At 38.7% G+C, this 12,159-nt stretch overlaps 2 long non-coding RNA genes across 2 annotated transcripts; one reads left to right on the top strand and one right to left on the bottom strand.

Annotated features, from left to right (window-relative positions):
* The first annotated feature begins 1,234 nt into the window (after positions 1-1,234).
* Positions 1,235-3,098, top strand: LOC127359933 (uncharacterized). Its single transcript, XR_007883048.1, has 3 exons — positions 1,235-1,258; positions 2,377-2,526; positions 3,024-3,098. It is a non-coding gene; the product is annotated as an uncharacterized LOC127359933 (long non-coding RNA).
* Positions 3,099-10,574: 7,476 nt separating this feature from the next.
* LOC127359934 (uncharacterized) lies at positions 10,575-11,853 on the bottom strand. The gene is made up of 2 exons (XR_007883049.1): positions 11,254-11,853; positions 10,575-11,094 (listed from the first exon to the last, which is right to left on the bottom strand). It is a non-coding gene; the product is annotated as an uncharacterized LOC127359934 (long non-coding RNA).
* Positions 11,854-12,159: the final 306 nt, after the last annotated feature.

Raw genomic sequence — 12,159 nt, 5'->3', positions numbered from 1 at the left:
AAAGGGACATGAAAAAAAAAAAAAAAAAATGAAACGTTTCTAGTGCGCACTAGATAGTATCTTGTGCTCACTAGATAGTATCTAGTGCGCACTAGATAGTATCTTGTGCTCACTAGATAGTATCTAGTGCGCACTAGATAGTATCTTGTGCTCACTAGATAGTATCTAGTGCTCACTAGATAGTATCTTGTGCTCACTAGATAGTATCTTGTGCTCACTAGATAGTATCTAGTGCTCACTAGATAGTATCTTGTGCTCACTAGATAGTATCTAGTGAGCACTAGATACGGATCTTGTGACTCACTAGATACGGATCTCGCGAGTAACCACTGGATCTCATGAGAAACCTTAGATTAAGCACAGGCAGTTGTGCTTCCTGTGCATATGCCTTTAGGCTCATTAAGATCTTAACCTCAAAGAATGGCTGCAGAAGTGGACTTATTCTCTTTCCTGAAAACGGAAATATACCTGATAGTGTCATCAACCAACTAAAAGATGATAAGGTAAAGATAAATGTTAACTTTTGTGACATAAAGTAAGCAATACATGTGTAGCCTAATGTTGCTAGCTTTCTCTACCTGCTATGTTAATGTAATTTTTTCCAACGTTTTTGACGTTTGCCTTGCTTTATTACAGATCGACATCAACGTCATAGGTGTTATGACAGATGAGGAGTTAGGACAGTATATCGTAAGATATGGGGACCGACTTGCACTCAGAGCATTTTGTCGTCAAAGAACTGTAACAAATGAAAAGTCAGGAGGAGTGGAGACAGTGAAGTCCGCTTTCATGCAGAGAGAGTAAGAGACAGGCTCGGGGAACAACGGAAAACTCCTGCCGACAGACAAACAGTTGGCAACATTGTTGGCAATAAACATGCAGCCAAAGCTACCCGGCGGATTGAAATGGGATGGCTCCACTTTGATAACGGCACTTATCACCAGATCAAAACAAGAAATGGAGGTGGAACACGGCACCTGTCAGTGGAGAAATCAATAACTATGGGTGAACTGCTGGAGACGGGCAAGGGCTTGTTTTTTCCAAATGGATATTCATCTAAAGGACCAGTGGAAGACTTCGAGTTTGATATTCGTGATTTTAGTCACAATGCAGTATCCCCTGAAGTCACAGTGAGCCAGCTGTACGAGCAGACTAAGATCCGAATGCTGCGCATCTACACAACCTCCAAGGCTAAAGACGTAATACTTCTCTCTGATGCATCATCGGACTTGAGCCCACAGATGAGAGGCCAATGAAGGTAATTTATCTTCTGCCACATTTCTGTTATCAATACATACTCTAGGTACTGAATATTGATCGGGGACAATCATATATTTCAGATTTTAAAATAAAAATAACAGATGGGATGAGGCTCAGAATTTATCCATAAAGGTCTGTATAAACCTGGAAACAGTGTGTAACAGCTGACCGGTAGAGATGTATAGTAAAACACAGAACATTAACTATCATCAAATCCTGGCCAATCATGTTAATGAAGCTACCTCAGCACCGTGCGTAAACGCACACATCAGCCTCTTTGTTAGTTTGGAGACGCACGTATAGTTTCAGCTGCCTTGTGATGCTGCAGCCAGCTGTGGGCAACAAACATAATATCAGTACTGATGTTTTTGTGAAATCCATACATTCAGTGACACCTGAACAACAATATTGTATGATTTAGACATTAATCTAACATTTATCAAACTTGCCTGAGTCACATTAATAGCTGTACTATGAAGGAAAATCTCAGTAGATTATGTTATAGATGTAAAATACTAGAATAGTACAAATACATGAAAGTTGGTTTGTGATTGTGGAGAGCTTTATTTGTGCACACTTCTGCTAATTAAAGACATGCAATGTAGGGCATTTGTGCTCTTTGCAATGTTCATTATAGACCAATCTGTGTTCTTAAATATGGCATATTCAATTAAACGGCATTAAACGGGGCAGATTGGGGGTGCAAATGCTGCACAATTCTGGTGCAATTAGCAGGCGCAATTAATTTTTTTGTGGATCTGGCCAAAATAATCTTAGTCTTACAGCCATGTAGTTTATCTGTCTTTCTTCTCATGAAATTCAACAACTAGAATCAGTGATTTTTGAGGATAAATCTATTGTCTTAACTCAATGTCAAATCTATTAGGATCATGAAGCCTGCAAACAAAAAAATGTTTATCTGCTGAATCAGGGGTGATAGTTGAGTTGCAAGAGGTCAAGAGATGTAAATACAGTTTTCTAAACATATTTGCTCTACTTCTCTCTCCACTTATGTGCATGTTCAATCACAATAAGTTCAGAAAGACTTGTATTGAACAGTTGGACAATCATGGCTGTATAAGCCTATAATTTGCTGATCTGCTGATTTCTTTATAGACTAGGACAATGCAGAGACAATCCTTGAGGAACAAAACCAGGAGATGTCATCACTGGAGGACTGGAACTGATCATCGAGGGGATCATCCAGAGAGCTCCACTGATTTAGATCCAGCACCCAGTGGCTCAATGCAGGAAAACCATGAAAAAGTAAGCCCCCGGTATTGCATATTTTTTATGGACCCAGTTTGTGATATACAGTATGGAACTTGTGTTGTATGGAGATTAATTTGTACCAAAGTGTTCAAACAATACTTTTTTAAAATGGAAACAAAAATGTATCAATCAAAATATCAAATACAAAATTGAAACCAAAAAATAAAGTCAAAGATAAAATCCAAAACTTGCGAACTCGTGAAGTCTGTGAGGACACAGAGATGGGATTTAAGAGACCATGATTTTGTTGCAAACAACAAATGTAAATCCATCCAAAATTTTAACTGCAGCTAAGATGATGGAAGTGGGCAAAAGGTTTTGAGTTCAATGCCACATTAACTCAATATGCATATACCAAAACAATCTGCTCAGGTGCAAGATGTTTTAATCACATGAATGTGATAGTACACATGATGGCTTTGATCAGATGATGCAAAAACAAAGATAAGGTAATAATGTTTGTTTTGTTTTTTTCATTTAATTATCAACAGAGAGGAGAACCAATCAGTCAATCAAGACCATCAACTCCTGAGATGAGCAACACAGAGGTCCTGCATCCACCATCTTCCGGTGATGTTGGCAATCAAACTCGGCAATCAACAAGCAGGCATGGATCTGAAGACGAGTGTTTAATGCCTGTGTCAAATCAAGATCCAGACCAGTTGTTAAATGACGAGTTGGATTCCCCTCTTGCCCTTGCCATCCAAGCATCTCTTGAGGACTTTGAAGTAAACTTTGGACCTGTTTGTGGTGATGATGGTGATAATCAAGACTCCACCAGTATGCAGGTATAGTGTAGAACTGAGTCATTTCTAGCAGTGCTGCAAAAAGAATATTACTGCCATTATTGATTCTTTTAAAGAGTTTTCCCTATTCATTATTCTGTCTATGAAATGTACAAAACAGTGACAAATTTTCATCCCAAGTTCTCTCACACCAAGCTGATGTTTTTAGATTACTTTTTCATCCAAACATTCCAAAACCAAAAGATATTCCATGTATTGTGATATAAGACAGAAAAGCAGCAAATCTAGAACCACAGCATAATTCATTTCTGCATGCTAATTGATATATTGATTGTCAAAGTCGTTGATTCATTTTCTGTTCACCAATTGATTAATCGATCAATAATCACACCTAATTACTTTTTTTAAAATCTTGCAGCACTCTACACTGAATGATGGACCTGTATCATCAAGCAGTCTTCCAGCATCACCAGACCCATTTGAAAAGAACTCCTTGTGAAATTAAGACGAGTAAACATAGTTGATGATGTCCTTAATATCTTCATGGAACCAAAAATACTGAATGCTAATCTAAAAATGGAGTTTACAAATGAGAAAGCTGTGGACAGTGATGGTGTGTCAAGAGAGGTATACTCTGCGTTCTGGGAACATTTCTTGGAACAGTGTGAGGGGGAAGATGAACGAGTACCCAGACTACGACCAGACTATTCTGAGAAGGCATGGCAAGCTCTTGGAAGAGTGTGGTTGAAAGGATACCTGGACCACAAAATCATACCAATCAGACTGTCACCAGCTTTTGTTCTTGCCTGTTGTCAAGGACTTGGTTCAGTGGATGAAGAACTCTTGATGATGTCATTTTCCAGATTTCTTTCAGAGAATGAGCGTGCATCACTTGAAAAAGCACTACAGGGCAACATTGATGAAACTGTTGAAGAGGACTTACTCGACGTCTTCTCAAGAATGGGCTCACACTGCCTGCCCTCTAAAGACAACGTACGGGCTGCCATTTTAACAATGGCACACAAAGCTCTTCTTCAAGAGCCAAAGTTCATAATTGACTGTTTCCACTCCAGTATTCACAATGCTGTGCCAACACTCATAACCAAAGAAAGCATAATGGAGCTTTACGAATCTAAGCGGCCAACTAACAAGAAAGTGGCCCAGATGATAAAGCCATCAACTGAAAGCCCTAAATCCACAAGAGCAGACAGCTCTTAACCACCTGCTACGGTATGTGAGAAGCATCGCCCAAAGAAAACTGGAGATCTTCTTACGCTTCTGCACAGGGTCCACTGTGCTGTGCACAGACACAATCGAAGTAACTTTTAATAGATTGTGTGGTTTAAGTCGCAGGCCTGTAGCACACACATGTGGAGCAGTTCTTGAGTTACCATGCACCTACAGCTCATACCCTGAGTTTCGTCAAGAGTTTGACAATGTCCTGTCTGGCGATTGCTTTACAATGGATATTGTGTAGTGAATGTTCCTCTTCTACTGACATTGTTATAGCATTTGTCTGAAACAAATCTACAGATTTACATTTAAAAAACTGTATTTGTTCATTCATGTATTACAACTAAGAAAAAAATGTTCTACAACGAGAGGAGATAAAATCAGATGCATAATCTGATGACATTGCTTTATTGAACCTTTATTAAAACTGAAACAGTTTTTTAATTTTTTTGCTTTGGTTTTGTTTTTTCTTATTGTTAATGATTTTGTTGTAATATTTGTCAGCACACTGAGTTTTACATTTTGTTTAAGTCCAGAAGACAGTTTAAGTTTGATCATTTTGATAAGTCAGAAAGGTCTGCTCTCATAGGTGAACATCCCTTTTCATTTTCATATTATCATGTGCATGTTTTCTGCAATTGTTATTAAGAAAGAAGTTCAGCATTCAACAAAATAATACCTGTTTGATGTACATACAGTACCATTTCAAATGGCTACCCATGGCTGTTTTTTTTGGAGCCTCATATGGTAAACATACAGACAGTAACTGTCAAGAGCACAATATTGTTGTAAAAATGTAATTCCTCTTTCATGTCCTGCCATGTTGTTTTTCTTTGTTTTGATTTTGTTCGTTTCCTGTTCATGACTGATGTAAAGGCAAAGTAAAACATCTATGACAATACTGCTATATGCTGTACAACAAATTTAAATCTCAAATTCCAGCACAAATTACTGAGAAGAGCTAATACTCTGTCATTTGAAAAATCCGAGGTAATCCCAGACTGATTCAAAGAAACACAGGCTTCAAGAGACAGAAACAACTGAGACAGCCTAAATCCACACAAGAACTGCTAAAAGTTATCCATGACAGGCAAAACTGCCAAGTACCTTGAAAAACTGTGTGCACAATATCGCTGCAAATGTTCTTAATGTCTGTAACAGTCAGTGTGCACATAGTGACAGATCAATCCTTTTTCCAAGGAGAAATAATCCAAAATTCCAAATATAGCTTCTACAGAGTTCCTGGGAAAACTTTACAACTGAGAATGTTTGGTGAATAAAGCATGGTGGACTGCAGAAGAATTGTCTGATCATGTGTTCAGTTTAGATGGATACAAATGTAGTTCCATCTCAAATTAGAGAGCGGATCTTATCTCATTCCTCAAATGCAGGTACAAATCAAATGCTTGATAAGCATCAGCTGGAAGATGCAGCTGTGACTCCACCATCAGAATGTTGCAGATGTTGTAGATGTCTGGGTCACATGGCACTGCTGGTCGAAATGTGCAGTTACTCTGACACAACTGCACATCAGCTCTGTCCACTGGGGAAATGCGGTCATCACTTGTGTAGAGTTCTGGGAACATGTACATGATTCGAGGTCGACCACTGGGTACCCTGTCATTCTTCGATGGTCTGATGACATGTGAATCCCACACATGGATGGTCTCATCTAATTCGGTCCTGGAATAACGGTATATTAGAAAGTAAGAAAACAAGTTAATTGATATGCAATTTGTAATTCTCATGTGGGCCTTATAAAAGTTTTGAAATAAATCATGCTAAATGCTGACTTTTCTGATGAAGTAAGGAGAAATGATAGGAAAATAAACAAAAATTTCAAAGATAGAACAAAAATTTCGAAGAGCAGAGATGGATTCGCAGCCGTTGCTGTTATTTCGTGCTCCGTCTGATAGAGTTCGCTCACTATATATTATTTTCCATTATTATTTATTATTTTATTAAATACTAAAGTTATAAGTGTTTTGGCACGGCTGGCTGAGTGGCGCTATCCATGGTACTTATTTTGTGTTTTGCATGATCGCATATATCAATATTAAATTGAGAGCGGTGAAGACGCCTGAAGGGAATGAAAAGCTATCAGAAAGAATAAGAATGCTTTTTGGATTAATTGAATAAAGAGAAATATTTTGAGTATTCTTTGGAAGTTTATCTTCGATTAAAATGGCAGTTCAGAGTAAGCTAAAATAAATCATAATGAAGAAGCCGTGGCGTGTCTGCGCTCAGGACGATTCAGCACCGTGGACAACAACATTGCAACACAGACCACATAAACACACACAAGGAGGCTTATAGTCGACATATAGCTCTCTCTCTCTCTCTCACACACACACACACACACACACACACACTAGTCAAGCTGATATCATATTAGGCCTGATTATGTGTATGTTATGGGATATGTGCTCCTCTGCTGCCACTCTGGATGTCTGAACACATATTCAGGCAGCTTTTACAGTGCTAAACCATTATCAACCGGCACCTCCCGAATCTGTGCACACATCAAATCACACACACAGTCATTCCCACCCCCCCAGAATAGATGGATTATTGAATATATAGTATAATGTGGCGGTGTCAGTCCTGTTTTCTGTATTTTTATTATCTTTATTAGATTATTTCCTTAACGATCAGTTAACTGTAAACAATTAAATGATTAACAGATTGATTGAATGGTTGGCTGTTTGCTTGGCTGCGCTGCCCGTTTTCCTGAGTTGCTTTTACTGTGTTTATTCTCATTAAATAAAGTATAAAGTTTGGGCAACAAAATTAGTTTTAGGCAACTTTTTCTACCATTTTGGTGGTTTCCACCCACAACAAGTTATGTTATATTCTAATTAATCAGCCCCTTCTCTCATCTATCAGTAGTATGATTGACACTGAGAGGGCACACACAATGTGACGATATGGCAGACCGGTGCGTGGCGCCTCCATGCTCAAAAAACCCTGTTAGAGCCATTTTCGCGTTTCATTATGAATTATTATTGTAGGACACCACATGGATGACAGTGATTAAGACAGGTGGACAGCTGCTCATTGGAGAATGTAACAACAACAAAAAAACATTTGTGGGACACAATTTAAGATGAAATTAGGTTTTACATAACAATATGATACATTTGTACCTGAATGATTCCCATGAAGCAGAACTGGATTAGACTTCTGTCCAAATATGCACCATCGAACAAGCCACGGTCCTTCAGATCATTAAACAGAGAGATGTAGAATTCCATTGATTCCCTTCTGAGGAAGCCCCACCAACTCTCTATTCGCTGATTTGCTGTGCTTGCCCCTTCAATGTAGCTGTCAATGCCGGAGCCGTCGTGAATGTTGCGACGAAGAAAACGCTGAAAGTCTCTGACTTTAACATTCTCTGTGCCCCGGTCGCCTCTGACAATCCTTGGACAACCACCCAATCTCTGGACTGCCTCTATGTAGTAGCCTCCGATGATTTTTGGGTCACTGCTGGTAGTAAATGCATTCATCCAGATAATTTTCCGGGAAAACCCGTCAATGCAGCCATTGATACAGATACCAAATGGCTTCAGTTTGTCATAAGAGTCAAAGTGCCAAATATAATTGGGCCCTTTTGCAAAATAGCTTCGGCGATGGAGCCGTCTCCTTGCTCTGAGTTCAACACCCCTCGGGTCAAGTTCTTTTAGAATTAAGCGTACCTCTTCTTTCTTGACGTGTAATCCATTCTCCTTGCATTTTGTGTACATCCACCTATACCCACAGAGTTGGCCAGATGTTTGTAACTGTTCATGAATGAAATTAACTACGTGATCCAAAGTGACGTATCCCTTGCGCCGAAACAAACTACAAGACTTCAAAATTCGTTTTAAATGTCTTTCAGACACAACATGACGGTGACGACTTGCAAGTAAAGCAGCAATGTCCTTATAATGAAGTCCCAGGTTAAAATATAGTCGAACTAACTCCTGTACTGTCATTTTCACACAGAAACACAAACCGAAATGCAGTGGATGGTCTCTCAGACATCATGCCCGCACGAGAGCCGTATCTAGTGCGCACTAGATAGTATCTAGTGAGCACAAGATACTATCTAGTGCGCACTAGATCCGTATCTAGTGAGCACAAGATACTATCTAGTGCGCACTAGATCCGTATCTAGTGAGCACAAGATACTATCTAGTGCGCACTAGATACTATCTAGTGAGCACTAGATACTATCTAGTGCTCACTAGAAACGTTTCATTTTTTTTTTTTTTTCATGTCCCTTTAGGGGCTCCGTAGGACATATTATGCAAAACCAACTTTTTAATCATTTGATTATGTACATTTGGGACTCTGGAGGGCCTATCAGCAGGCAAAGTGTGAAAAAAAATGACTCAGTCATGTTTTTGTGGGCTGCCTCAGTCAGAATACAGGAGAGAAATCACAAAGCTTCTACTTCAACTCCGTTACTGTTGAGGGTTTTGTGACCGGGTTAAATTGGCTTTATGTTGGTCTGTATTTAGTTAAAGTGCTCAGTCAGTAATATGTTTGTGTCGCTGTTAGAAAGAGCAGAAAACCTCAGAGTGAACAAACTGTAGCTGCTCATCAGCTGTTAGCTTGTTGAACTGCATGGAACCGGGAATATAACGTCAGTTAGCTTTAATTGTCTTTAACCTGGTAACTTATTATCTGCTGGGTAGCTCAGTATCTGTTCACCGTGTGGATCAATAAAGCTGTGATCAGAAGACACTGTACTTGTACTGTGTATAAATTCAGCAGCGGAGGTCATTAGTTTGGTAGCATTGTAGCTTTGATTAGCACACAGCAGCTCTGTGATGTCACTGTGTTACTATAGTTACTGAGTCTGTGGGACTTTATGATGTAATACGAGGGGCAGTGTGATCGATAACCGTTCATTAGGTTGGAGTCTGGTGGTTGTTTTCATGATGCTTCTTGTGTAACTTTATACTGACGTGCTAACGTTATCAGCTAGCGCTAGCTTTGTTGTTTCTCTGCTTCGTTCAGGTGTGTGTGTGTGTGTGTGTGTCTGTTACGGTGTGTAAATGAACTTGATCAACGTGCACCAGAGTTAACAATAGAGCTACTGTGAGAGAGAAATAGTCAAACTGCAGGGATTCATTAGTTTAGTAATATTGTGTAACTTTGCTCACTAGGCTTTATGTGGAGTCAAACGGACGAATAAAAGTTTTCTGATCCATTTATTTAGCGTTACTGAAGTACTGCTATTACTGACGATATAAGTGTAGGTCCAGTGTAACATCCTATACTCATATAATCTCCTATTGTATTATAAACACTGAGGGCTCACTGCTGAATGTCTGTTATTGCACCGGGAACTTGTTCCAACATCAGTTACAGTCAGTAAATGTCCTGTGTGTGTATCTGCTGCCATTAGATAGACATTGTGTTGGTAACCTCAGACTGTTTCAACAACACATCACTACAGTTAGCTGCAACAAGGAACCCACCAGAGACACTGCTTTATTATTTTAGTTTATAACTTAGGACTACTTTGAGCCACAATGAGCTGTTGTACTGTATTATATTATACTGTATATTATATTACACTGTATATTATATGCTGCCTTACAAGTAACACTGAATCTGCCATGTCTTACAGGTGACCTGATGAAGCTCAGGGAGTTCCTGGACCCATCAGATGACAGAGACAGCTGCAGCATCAGGACAGTCTGGGCATCCAAAGGAAGACTGATGAAGATGAACACTGACTGCAGAGCTCCATTACCAGCTCACACTTCAATATACTAGAAACCATAAACCTTGATGGAGAACATGATCTGCACAGTTTACATAAAAGTTCTAGCTTTGTTACTTACAACATGTGTAACTGGAATATGACTGAAACATAAATAAAGTGTTTTACTTTTAAGAAGAGTTTTGGTCATTTTTAAATTCAGTAATAAGTGTGGTTTTATATAAATAACAGATAATAATTTCACAGAGGTTTTATGAAGATTTTGAAAGAGTTGAAAATCTGGTCATCTATCAATATGAAAATGTGAAATTTAAACCTGTATTAATGACTGTAAGCAACACAATACATTACTGTCTCACATTCAAACTTTATTATGTTGGAAGATAAATTACATCACAATATATAATATAAATGATAGAATATTCAGTATACAGTATTTTTAATGGGTTTTAAACATAATTGCAGCTTTTACAAATATCTGAAGGTTATCTTTGGTAATAATACTATATCAGAATATGAAATATGGATACAGTACAGTTAACAGTTGGTTACTTAGCAGTTTTTCAACCCCATAAACAATTTACTTTATTAGATGAGTAATTCCTTCAGTTATGTTGACATGTTGTACAAGATAAAGTATTCCAGGTTTCTGTTTCCATGGTCTCAGTAAACTAATGTGTATAAAGAATATAACAGATGGGAGGTTACAGTAATCATTATACTATTACTCTGATTACTTTGGTACATTTACTGGGTATTTCTAATCTAGAAAAAACTGCTTGACTAATGTTGTTAATATTATGTAATATATAATATGTTTAACTTCACTGGGCTGTGTAGACTGTAGGTCACTGCTCACTGCTGTACCTGTAAAGTCAAGCATAAAACACAGTGCTGGTTCTCATAGTTAAGGTATAAACACTAACATTATGTGATAGAGGTTAATATATATATATATATATATATATATATATATATATATATATATTAGTTATATGTATATGTAGTTAATATAGCAGTATTTACCTGAGGAAAACGTCACAGAAAGCTGTGATCCTGATTGTTGTTGATGTTAATTTCTCTGTGATTTCAGGTCAGACTCCCGCTCTAACATGTCCGCTGGTGCAGTTTTTGGTTCAGAAGCAGTTATTGAATTAATATTGATGGTAGAAATGCAGCTAAACTCAGTAACAGTGAGGAGCTACCTGCCGGCAACGAAGGGGAGGGGCCAGAGCGTCATCCGCGTGAGCCGCGTCATCCGCGTGAGCCGCGTCATAATGCTGACCAATCAGAGCAGACTGGGCTTTTCGGGAGGGGGGTCTTAAAGAGACAGGCGCTAAAACCGAGCGATTCAGACAGAGGCTGAAAAGAGCTGCTCAGCTATAGGCAGTATGAGAAAAATAATGTGTTTTTTGAACATCTAAACCTATTGTAGGAGAGCCACAAAATACAATTATGGACCTGAAAAAGGGGCATAATATGACTCCTTTAAAATAATACTTGTACAAGGATCTTGTTGGATTGAGAAGCCACAGTCAGCGGAGTACTGTTACTCTGTCTTTTCTCGCCCCAAAAAGAGTAATGACCAAAGGTTACAAGAGGTTATATTTGTTTACATTAAGCAATGTGATTTAGACTTGGTGCATCCTTGTTGGTGCTCAGACTGGTCCCAGTCTCTTGGCACACGGCCCAACCAATTCCGAGGAGACAGTGCCCTAAAAGAAAAATTAGTAATTCCACCCTGCTTCCCCTCCCATACAATATCATTTATGAAACTAGAGCAACTAGAGAACTGGGTGCTTCCGACCTTGGAGATAACCCATTCTTCCTCCCCTGGCCAGATGTTTGCAGCTATTGTAGCTCACAAGCAGAGATGAGACTATGTGTCTGTGTTTTTCATCTTTGTGTGTATAAGCTTTATAAAATGCAGGC

The sequence above is a fragment of the Dicentrarchus labrax genome, unplaced genomic scaffold, assembly GCF_905237075.1.
Source record: "Dicentrarchus labrax unplaced genomic scaffold, dlabrax2021, whole genome shotgun sequence".
Taxonomy (NCBI): Eukaryota; Metazoa; Chordata; class Actinopteri; family Moronidae; genus Dicentrarchus; species Dicentrarchus labrax.
This window is presented reverse-complemented; position numbering and strand designations above follow the sequence as displayed.